The sequence below is a fragment of the Pteropus medius genome, unplaced genomic scaffold (genome assembly GCF_902729225.1).
Source record: "Pteropus medius unplaced genomic scaffold, Ma_sr-lr_union100, whole genome shotgun sequence".
NCBI classification, from domain to species: domain Eukaryota; kingdom Metazoa; phylum Chordata; class Mammalia; order Chiroptera; family Pteropodidae; genus Pteropus; species Pteropus medius.
Window position 1 is genome coordinate 11,769,461 of NW_024342471.1, and position 10,017 is coordinate 11,779,477.

Consider the following 10,017-nt stretch of genomic DNA (forward strand, 5'->3'; position numbering starts at 1 on the left):
AGTCCATGCTGATTAAGACTTTTTGTTTGTCTGTCTGTATCACATGTGATGTGTAGCTACATGACAATAACTAGCTAGTCATGAGTTTATATAACTTTGAAATTCAAAGGGACCTGAGCAGCCATTCTCAGAACTCTACTTTGAGTGTGCCTTGTCACCATAATATCCTGGATAAATGGTAGCCCCGCTATGAGCAGTGCACATCTAATACAGAAGAAGCCAGCACTTCATGAGGTGGTTCTGTTCACCACAAAGCACTTCACTTATCTGAGAAGTTTTCATTATATTAAACAAATCCAATTTCCTCATTAAGTATTCTTATTGACCCTTTGGAATCCTATAACAGCATCTAATTCCTCTTCTGCTTGATGGTGCTAATTATTTCAATAAAACTACCTGAAGATCCTAAATCTTATAAACTCCCTGCAAAACAGCGACAGTTTCTTCATGGTTTCCAGATGCTTCATCTACCCCAAATGGATTCTGGGTGCCAGCAAGAGCTATTTGGAAACGTGAAGGGATTGCTCCAGAGTCCTATGACAAGCACAGGACACCAGTACAAAGGGGTAAGCAGCCGCATTGCGTCAGATGCTGGCAATGAAGCCCAGGGTTGAATTTGTTCTTCAGCTTCCCCATCATGTGATTGTCTTACAGTTGAGCTTACCATCAAGGTCAGTTCCTTAGCTATTCCACCCATATTTTCTTAGCCACGTTTTCCTTAGTCTTGTCCTTTCGCAGCTGTCTTAGAGACTTAGGTGCAGTAATTTACATTTTTATCACCTTATTTTATCGTATTAGGTCTGATCCATTCTTCCAACCCATTTAAGTATTCCTGTCAATTTTAACTCATTTGTTTATTTATTTATTCAACACATACGTACCAAGCATCCATTCTTGGTACAAGTATAACAGTGGAGATATTTGGTGATTAAATCTAGTTCTTCACCATATTCACTGTCACTTTAAGCTTTGTACCAACTGTGAATGTGATGAGCATAAATTAATGTGACAAAATGACCAAGGGAGATTATATCCCAGGTACAGAAAGATGTTTAATATCAGAGTGTCTCTTAATCTAATTTACCCCATTAACACATTAAAAAGGGGGAAAAAGTATTTTTAATGAAAATAAATGAAGAAATTAAATTTGATAAAGTAATTGATAAAGTCATTTACATTTTCTTTTGATTAAAAAGAATACCTCTTGGTTAATCAGGAAATCAATCGTTTAACCTGATAAAGAATATCTTTTGAAAAATGACAGCAAGCATCATAATTGATGTAACTAATATAAAAGTATTTTCTTTAAGGTTATGAGAAAGATACGAATGTCTATTCTCATCTCTTTGTCCCACACTATATTGGAAACTTCAACCAGCACAATAAAACATGGTAAAGAAATTAAAGGTATGAGAATTAAAAAGAAAGAAAACAAAAAGATCATTGTTTTTAAACAATATGATTGTTTACATAGACGCTCCAAAATAATCTACTTATAATCATTACTACTAATAAGAGAGATCAGTAATGTTGGTGAATATAAAAATCAATATAAGAATAAAAATATGTATATAAAAATAGAAATGTACATATATTTCATAAACAATTAGAAATATAATATAAAATACACATTAATTTTAAGAGCAAATGAAAACTGCAAATGGCTTAGGAATACTATATGCAACACCTTAGGGAAAAATTATAACATTTTACTGAAGATCATAAAAAAAAATCTAAGAGAGAGATTTATTATGTTTATGAGTATAAGATCCATAGTGTAAAGATGTCAGTTCTAAACATCTCCAACCTGTGGGGAAAGCATGGCATTAGGAGCATAAGAATTGGATGATGGTTTCATGTCAGCCAAGCACAGTATCATGGGTTCAGAGAATCAGCAGTTGGGACCTCACATGATTCTATGCTGGAGTGAGGAGATGGCCAAAGTTCAGTGGATGGGGTAGGATTAGCTTCTAACATAAAGTTCTATTTCAGTAGGAAAATGGAGGAACTAAAAAAATAAAAAAAATTCAGTTAAATGGACTGTATAAATATGATGGAGTGAAAAATGAACGCTCCTGCGCTGTGGCCCCATTTTATATAGTCAGGGTTCTATAAAGGAAACAGATGGCATACTCAGATGGGATTATTTGGGGAGAGTTTAAAGAACTCTTTATAGGAATGTGAGCAGGGTAAAGGAAAACCAACGGCGAAGAAGAAGTAGCTAGAAAATAGCAGTAGATGGAAGCATTGTACCCTCAGGCTGAAGAGGCAAGCGGGGTGGGCTGCTGATGGAAACCGGAGAGAGAGCTGTAGTTGTGGCTTCGGTGGAGCAGCGCAGCCGCTGCTCCACCATGGCCCAACGGAAAGGAGTCTGGGGGAATAAATACCACAGTTTCACCTTCCTCTCAGTCTCCGGTCACCTGCTGGTGTCTTCCATTGACCAACTCCCAGCGGAAACTGGAGAACAAGGGATCCCAGTGGCGTAGTCCACAGCGGTCAGCACCGCAGAGCTCAGAAGAAGGTGGAGAAAGGCAACTAATGGGTTTGGAGAGGCAAAGGGAGAATGGCCAGCTCACAGGAGTAGCTCTCCACCAGGATGCTGTGGTAGCAAGTCTATTTTCAGGTTACATTCAATGGCGAGAATCAACTTTGAGGAATAGATGACTTTTAAGTAGTTCAATGTGATTAGGACTAGTCCAGAATGGAGCCTTCTGGAAAAGGGTCTCAGTGTCTGCTAGGTTAGGGAACTAGTTTTGGGAAAGCAGGATCTTTTGTAAGGGGCACAATCTGATCCAAGAATATGTCCTGTGAATAAAGGTGAGGACCTGAGCCTTGTTAGTGTAGTTGTGTACTCTGAGTGGCCAAGTCCAAGATTTTGAAATCTCATGTTACTACATACCAAAGTACCCAGCTAACTCCAATTAGTAGGAGTCACTGAGTCGGGCACATGCTCTACCCTCCTTCCATTCTCCTTCCTACTGTTGTATCAACCACCAGGCAAAACTGAGCCTTCTGCAAGAATCGTCTTCATTTGGATCTCAGCTCCATCATTAAACAAATATTTATTGAGGGCCTGCTGTGTGCATGACACATGCGGGCACAGTGGGAATATAGCAATGAATAAGACAATCCTTGCCCTCGAGACCTTCTAGCTCGAAGAGAGAAGAAAACCAGTTCCTGAGAAGTTACAATGCAAAGCTGAATTTTTTATCTCCTCCCCCACCTCTTCTTTTCCCAAGCCACTTCTCTCTAGGGATGAAATGATGGTTGTCTCTTTCGTTTATGTTTGATGTTTTGATTCCCTAGACAAACCTTACATTAGGGGGACTGTGATTCTATGTTTCGGGAAACTAGAAACAAGAGGGGGTTTAAATAAGAGTCTGTCAGTGTTTAGCAGGAGACCCCTTCCTAACCACACCAGCTTTTGCTAAGAGCAGGGTGGGAGTCAGAGTGTGGGCTTTCTTCCTAGCGTCTCACACTGAGTAGCTTCACAGAGGGAAGTGCCATTAGCACAACCAGAGAACTGTGCCGATTTATAAAGTGTGATCAGTGTAATTCTCTGCACATTATCTTGAAGACACGTAGCTTATGACATTTAACTCTTACAGTTCCAGACTCACCCTGTGACCTTTGTCAGAGGCTGCAATTTTGCCTTCAGCTATATAGCTTCATGGCAACAGAATCACCCCCCTCCCCCGTTCAGAAAGAAATGAAATACAAAAGGGAAGAGTGAGTGTTTTGGGTGGATGGTGTCTTTGCAGTGAGCTCTGGTCTGCTTAATTATTTTTTGGGAGGGAGAGGCAAATCATTGGTAGCTCCAAATACTATATATATGGTAGGTAGATTCTCTTATCTCAGAATCCAGCAGCTGCAGCAAATTACCCTTAGTTACTTCTTGCTCCCAAATTCTCCAGCCCTTTTAGCTGTGGCTACCCCCTGAGGACTCCAGCAGAAAAAGTCCCAGCTGGCTACAGGTTCATCCCAACCTGCATAAGATGCACAGAGGCTCCAGCTCGAGCACGCTGGGTTTGACATTAGTTGTCTGACATAAGTATTAGTATATTTAGGTTGAGACTGTGCCCATTACAAGGCCCCTGAATTCCAACCTGCCCATATACCTGCTTTCTCAATCCACTTCAGAATCCCCTAAAAGTGGTCCTCAGAATAGCCTTAAGTGGAATTTAGAAGAAAAAATGGGGGTTCCACGGTCCAGAACAATTCAGGAGACACTGCCTACCTTCTCCCTTTCTGAGGATGCTGATTATATATTAAAGGCTCTGAGAAGTCTTATAATTACCAAGATGAAAGAAAGAAAAGCCCACTGTGATTAAACTCACAGTTTACAAATTTATTTGCTCATATACTCTCTTTAGCGAAAAATCATAATATGCTGGGTCGTAAGGTATACAGGAAGCTCGTCATAGATTTTGGCTGCTGTTTGGCTATTGAAGATCTGCTGTGAACCTTAAGCCTTGCAGGAATAGGAGTTCTGGAAGCTGCCTTCATGACTCTGCCTCTCACAGTGGGTCCCATCACCCATGAGCTTCTGTGGACACCTGCTCAGCAGCAGCTCTTCAGTGACAACTCTTAAGTGCTGGCAGTGGATGAGGTGCTGTAGTCAGACACAGCAGGCATGAAGCAAGCTTGAGGTGACGCCTGAAGGAGTGGCTTCAGTGGCCATCACCCACACACCAGATCCCACAGGCCCATGTAGGGATCTGCATCTATTTTTCCACTCTGCTTGCTCCTTCAGGCCCAAAGCCAGGTCTGGGGATTCCCATTTGGGCTCTGCTTTAATGGGTTGTGTGACCTTAGGGCAGTTACTTAACCTCGGGGTCCTGTTTCCTCAGCTGTAAAATGAGGGGTTTGCATTGGGTGGTCCCAGTGGGCCTGCAAGCTCTGCCACTTTGTGAATTTTGCAACCACAAAATTGTGCGTCCCTTCTCCACGCCTAAATGCCCCTGTCTTGCAAACAAGTGGAGCAGGAGCCTCTCGAAAGTAGGGTGGTCCATAGAATGTGTGGATGCAGGACTGCCTAACTGGGGGTTCCAGTTCCTGCCTGCATTTGCACCTTGCTTCAATCCGAAGCTGAAGTCTGCTTATTGTCAAACATCTGGAAAAAGCACACACAAACAAAATTAAAGATCCAAATGAGAAACTGGCCACAGGGAAGCCAGAGCCTCAAGCAGCTGGAATAAAGTGAAGATTCAAGGGGCCACCAGGAACAGTGAAAGAGCAAGGTCTGGTTTGAATCCTAGCACCAGCCGCTTAACCTCACTTGCTCTCGGTTCCTTCATCCTTAACTCCTAGCTCACTGGGTCATCCTGAGGATTAAATGAGAAGCAAAGCTGCTGAGGCAGACACTTTGAGTTATAGCCCTGCTCTGCAACCCACTCGCCGTGACCTTGAGTAAGTTCTTTACCCACACTGTGCATGTTTCCCCTTCTAGGGTTTTGTGAAGATCAAAGAGAGAACACAAAGTCAAGTGTCTCCCGTATAAGCATCCAATAAACGTTAGCAATTACTAGCCTTCTTATTGCAGTAGTCTGTTTGCTACTGTTGCTATTGTAGTAAATTCTCAATAAATCTTGGTTCTCTTCATCCACCTTTATTCTGATCTATATATTTCAAGCTTCACAGAGTATTGGACACCATTGTCTAGTTTCTTGCTTTTAAACACAAAGGTCAGCCAGATACAGAGGGAGAACGTGGCAAAAACCAAACCAAACAAAAATGCAACCTGATTTCTCAAGTCATTTAAAAGTTTCCTTTATGAACAAACCCATTTCTTGAATCATCTTTGGTCCCATTTAACTTGGTACTTATTTGCCTGTGTGTTTTAGCCTCAGTAGGTAAACCAGGAAGGGGGAGGTAAAGTCAAGGAACTTCCTTCTGCGTATCTGTCTGAGCCCAGGGCACAGAGATCCAAGCCTCCTAGGGGTGCAGGCGGAGGGGCCTTCAACCCCGCATGGAAGGGAGGTGGGGCTCTGCCTCCTCTTCTGGCCCAGCCAGTGTGCCTGCCCCGCCCATGTCTCTCAGCAAAGACCTGCCAAGTGACTATTGACACATTGTGTGGAAGTGAAAGCAGTGGGCGAGTAGCTGCTGTTTCTAATGGCAGCGTGGGTAGTGGGGGTGGGCCAGCCCCGGCAGAGTGACAGCTGTGGTACCCAACATTGTCAGTGCAGATGCTGAAGGCCTCTGTTCCCTGTGCCTGCCCACATTTGTGCACCCTGTCATCGCAGGGTGACAAGCCCAAACACAAGGGGCCTCCCTTTCTTATGCTAATGCTCCATGATGACAGCTTCACCAGGTGTGACAGCCACCACAGGAGGCCTCCACTCCCACTTCTGGGTTTCCCACCTCAGACCCCAGTCCTGGGCCTGATTCAGAATAGAGCCAGTTAGGGACAGACACCCCTTCCTCCAGCTGTGAAAGTCTTAGGCCCACAAACAGCTGACCCTCTGCAGCCTGGATCTTGACTTGTTCCACTCAAAGGATCATCTTGTCACTGTCCTCTCTGTTTTCATCTCCTCCCCCTTGCTGTCTAACCACTCTAAACTCTACGATCTTCTTTCTGTTCTTAAACACCTCCAAACCTTCCTCGTTTCTGCCATTCGCTTTGCTGTTCCTTCTGCCTGGAGACCTTTGACCCTTGTCTTTTCCTTAGTCAATTCATTCTTCTCCTTCAGGATTCTGGTTAATGTCTCTCCTTTCCTGACCACCCTGTCCCTTATCAATAGACCTACATTCTCTCCTCCACATCACTGTTTATTTCCTGGATAATATTGATTTCAGTCTTCGGTTACCTTGGCTGCTAACGTATTCACTTGCTAACTTGTCTCCTCTCCTAGAATTTAAACTCCGTAAAGGCAGAGGCCTTCTGCATCCTCTTTACAGTTTCATCTCCAGAACATAGCCCTGGTGCCTGGGGCATAGCAGCTACACAACGCACACAAGTTGAGTGAATAACTGAATGAAGATAAGCACAAATAAAAATACTCCCCTATGTGGCTGAAGCTCACCCAGCAAAGATTTTCAAATGGGAAGCCATGGACTCAAGGGCACATACTGTCTTAGAAAAGCACCCCAATGGCTTTACTGCTCCCCTTGAAAAACAGATAAACTTTTGTGCAATTAACTGTTTTTGCCCAGCCCTCTGCTGCTTTTTTTTTTTTTTTAAGTCTCATCTGTCTGATCCTTTCTCCCTATTTTCTGCCAACTCAGGAGACACTAGTTAAATGTTTAACATTTGCTCCCTCGAGCTACTCCAGCCTGAGGGATATGGGTAAAAATCATTTAAAAATCTTGTTTTCTTTCTGAAAACTTGTAAGGATCTCTTTTTATCTTTGAAGTCTGGGAATTTCACAAGATACTCTGAGTGTCTATCTTTTTTCATTAGCTCTGCCTGGGGCTCAGTGAACTCTTTCAATTTGAAGACTAGACCAACAAGTTGCTCCAAATCATAATTTTCTTTTATTATATGATTATTACATTTCTCTCGTCCATTTTCCATTCTCCTTTCAACTCTCCTGCTAATTGCTTATTAAGACCCCTGGATCTATCCTCTAAGTGTCTGATCATTTCATCCTTGAATCTCTTTGTAAAATCTTAATTCTTATGTATTTATGCATTTATGTTGGCGCTATTTATAAGGTGTTTCTTCTAAGTGGTCTTCCTGAACGTTAATTCAGATCTTAAGAGTAACTCTTCGCTTTTTCAAATCTTCTATTAAAATTTTAAATTCAGTAACAATTTTTCCCAGAAAGACTTTCTCTTGCTTCAATCACATCTCTTTGAGAAAGAACATTTCTTTCTTACTATCGTTGTTTTATACTGCTTATTCCAATTTCTCTGCCTCAATAAGAACCATCTCTTTCAATTCTTCAACTTGGTCTCCTCTTTTAAATTATCGAGTCTCTTTGAAACTTAGTTTTAATTTTAATTTTTTTCCCAATTAACCATTTTAATATGGTAAGTATCGATAGATATAACTCACCTAAGTATTAGAGTCTTCACTACTTTTTAAATATGTCGGCAATCCTGAAGCCAAAAAGTTTAACCAATGTTAATATATTCATTTACTCAAGAAATATTATTGAGTACCTGTATGTACCAGGTGCTATTTATTTTGAAGTATGGGGGACACCAGAAAATGAGACAAAGCCATCGGTTTTATGGACATTCTAGCTGGGGAGGCAGATGATAAAAAGTTAACAATTTAAAGAATATAATTTCAGTACAATGAGGAAGAAAAAAGCTGAGAAGGGAGAATAAATATCAGCATTGCAATTTTAGGCGTGAGAGTCAGGGAGTTCTCCACGGAAAGGAGCCATTAGATCAAAGACCTAAATGGACCCAATTCTTTGTGCCATTTCTCCCAGGAAGGCCAGAGCCTTATATGTACATAGACCCATGGTAGCCTTTAAAACATGGTAGGGGGTCCCAGTGGGTGTGCACAAAAGCAGGACCCTTGCTCCTCGTGAAAGGCATTACTCTTTTAAATAGGTTCATCTGAAGCTTCTTTTATATGTTTATTGCAATTATAATAAGAACTATTTTTTAAATATTTAATATCTAACACCATGTGCCAAGAACCGCGTGAATTACATTGCATGGATTTCTTATTGAACCTTTACAATAACACAATGACCTGAGTGCCATTCATATCTCCACTTTATATATGAGGAATCCAAAGCCTGGAAAGGCAAAGCCCCTTGTTGACACGGTTAGTTAGTAGCATATCTTGGATTTCCTATTTCCAAAATGCATGCTCTTGACTATGAGGCAATTATGCTGGGCCTGGGGATATAAAAATAAAAGCACGTTTTCTACTTACAGAAGCTCACTGTATTATGGTGATAATAGGAAAAAACTATTATACCATGTGGTGAATGCTGGGATTCAGAAAAGCATAGAGCATGATAGGAGACCAGAGGAGGGTCATTTAACCTAACTAGTGGGAAAGAGCGTAAAGAACGCTTTTAGAAAGATATGATTCTGTACGTGAACCCAAAAGATGTGGAGGTAACCAAGGAGGAAAAGGAGAGAAGGGTATTCCTGGTAAACAAACATAAAGATGCTCAGGTCTGAAAGCTATGGTGTATCCGAGAACTCTGGGAAGTTCAGTATCGCTGGAGCATGAAAAATGGGGCAACCATAAGCAAGAAGTTGTACAGCTTGAATATGTGTGACTATGGACAGTGTTGTGTGCTATATTAAGTAGTTTGGAATTTGTTTTGTAGCAAAAATAAGAAGCAATTGAAAGCTTTCAAACAAATATCAAGGTAAGACTTATTTTACATAAAATGTTCTGATAACCATTTTAAGGAGAGCTTTGAGGGAGAAGAACAAGACTGGGGTCAAGGTCAGCAGTTAGGAAACGACAGCAGTGGTCCAGAGAATAGACAGTGGTGGTCTCTAAGGTAACGATGGTAAGGATGGAGAAGAGGAGGAAGCTTGAGGGATGATGGGGAAACATCACCAGGTGTGAGGACTGATTGGAAGTTGAGATGGAGGAAAAGTGAAAATCAGTGTGAGCCTCAGATTTTGGCTCAAGCGACTAGCTAAACATTAGATCCATTGGCTGATTTGAAGAACCAAGAGAAAGAGCAGCAGGAGAAGGGAGGTCAGGCCATTTGTGTTGCCACGGTACGTTTGTGGTGTATTTGAGACACCAGCTGGCATGTGTTGTACTTTTACAACTCACCACAGAGATCTGTACTGGAGATAGGAATCGGGGATTCTCAGCGACTTGCTGAATGTTAAAAAAAAAAAATAAGAAAGGGTGAGATCATCCAGGGAGCAGCTGGCAGAATAGCAGTGGGAAAACAAAACAGAATAAAGAGGGCCTGACATTTAAGAACATTCAGGCAATATAGCTACTGTTTTCCAAAACAAGAGGGATTGTAGCTAATAAGATCTTAGTTGGGGGCGGGGCTAAGTGGAAAGTGGTGTGAAAAAGGTTGCTGGGAAACAAAGGAAGGATGCAAGTGCCTAAGTGACAGCAGTGGGAATCGA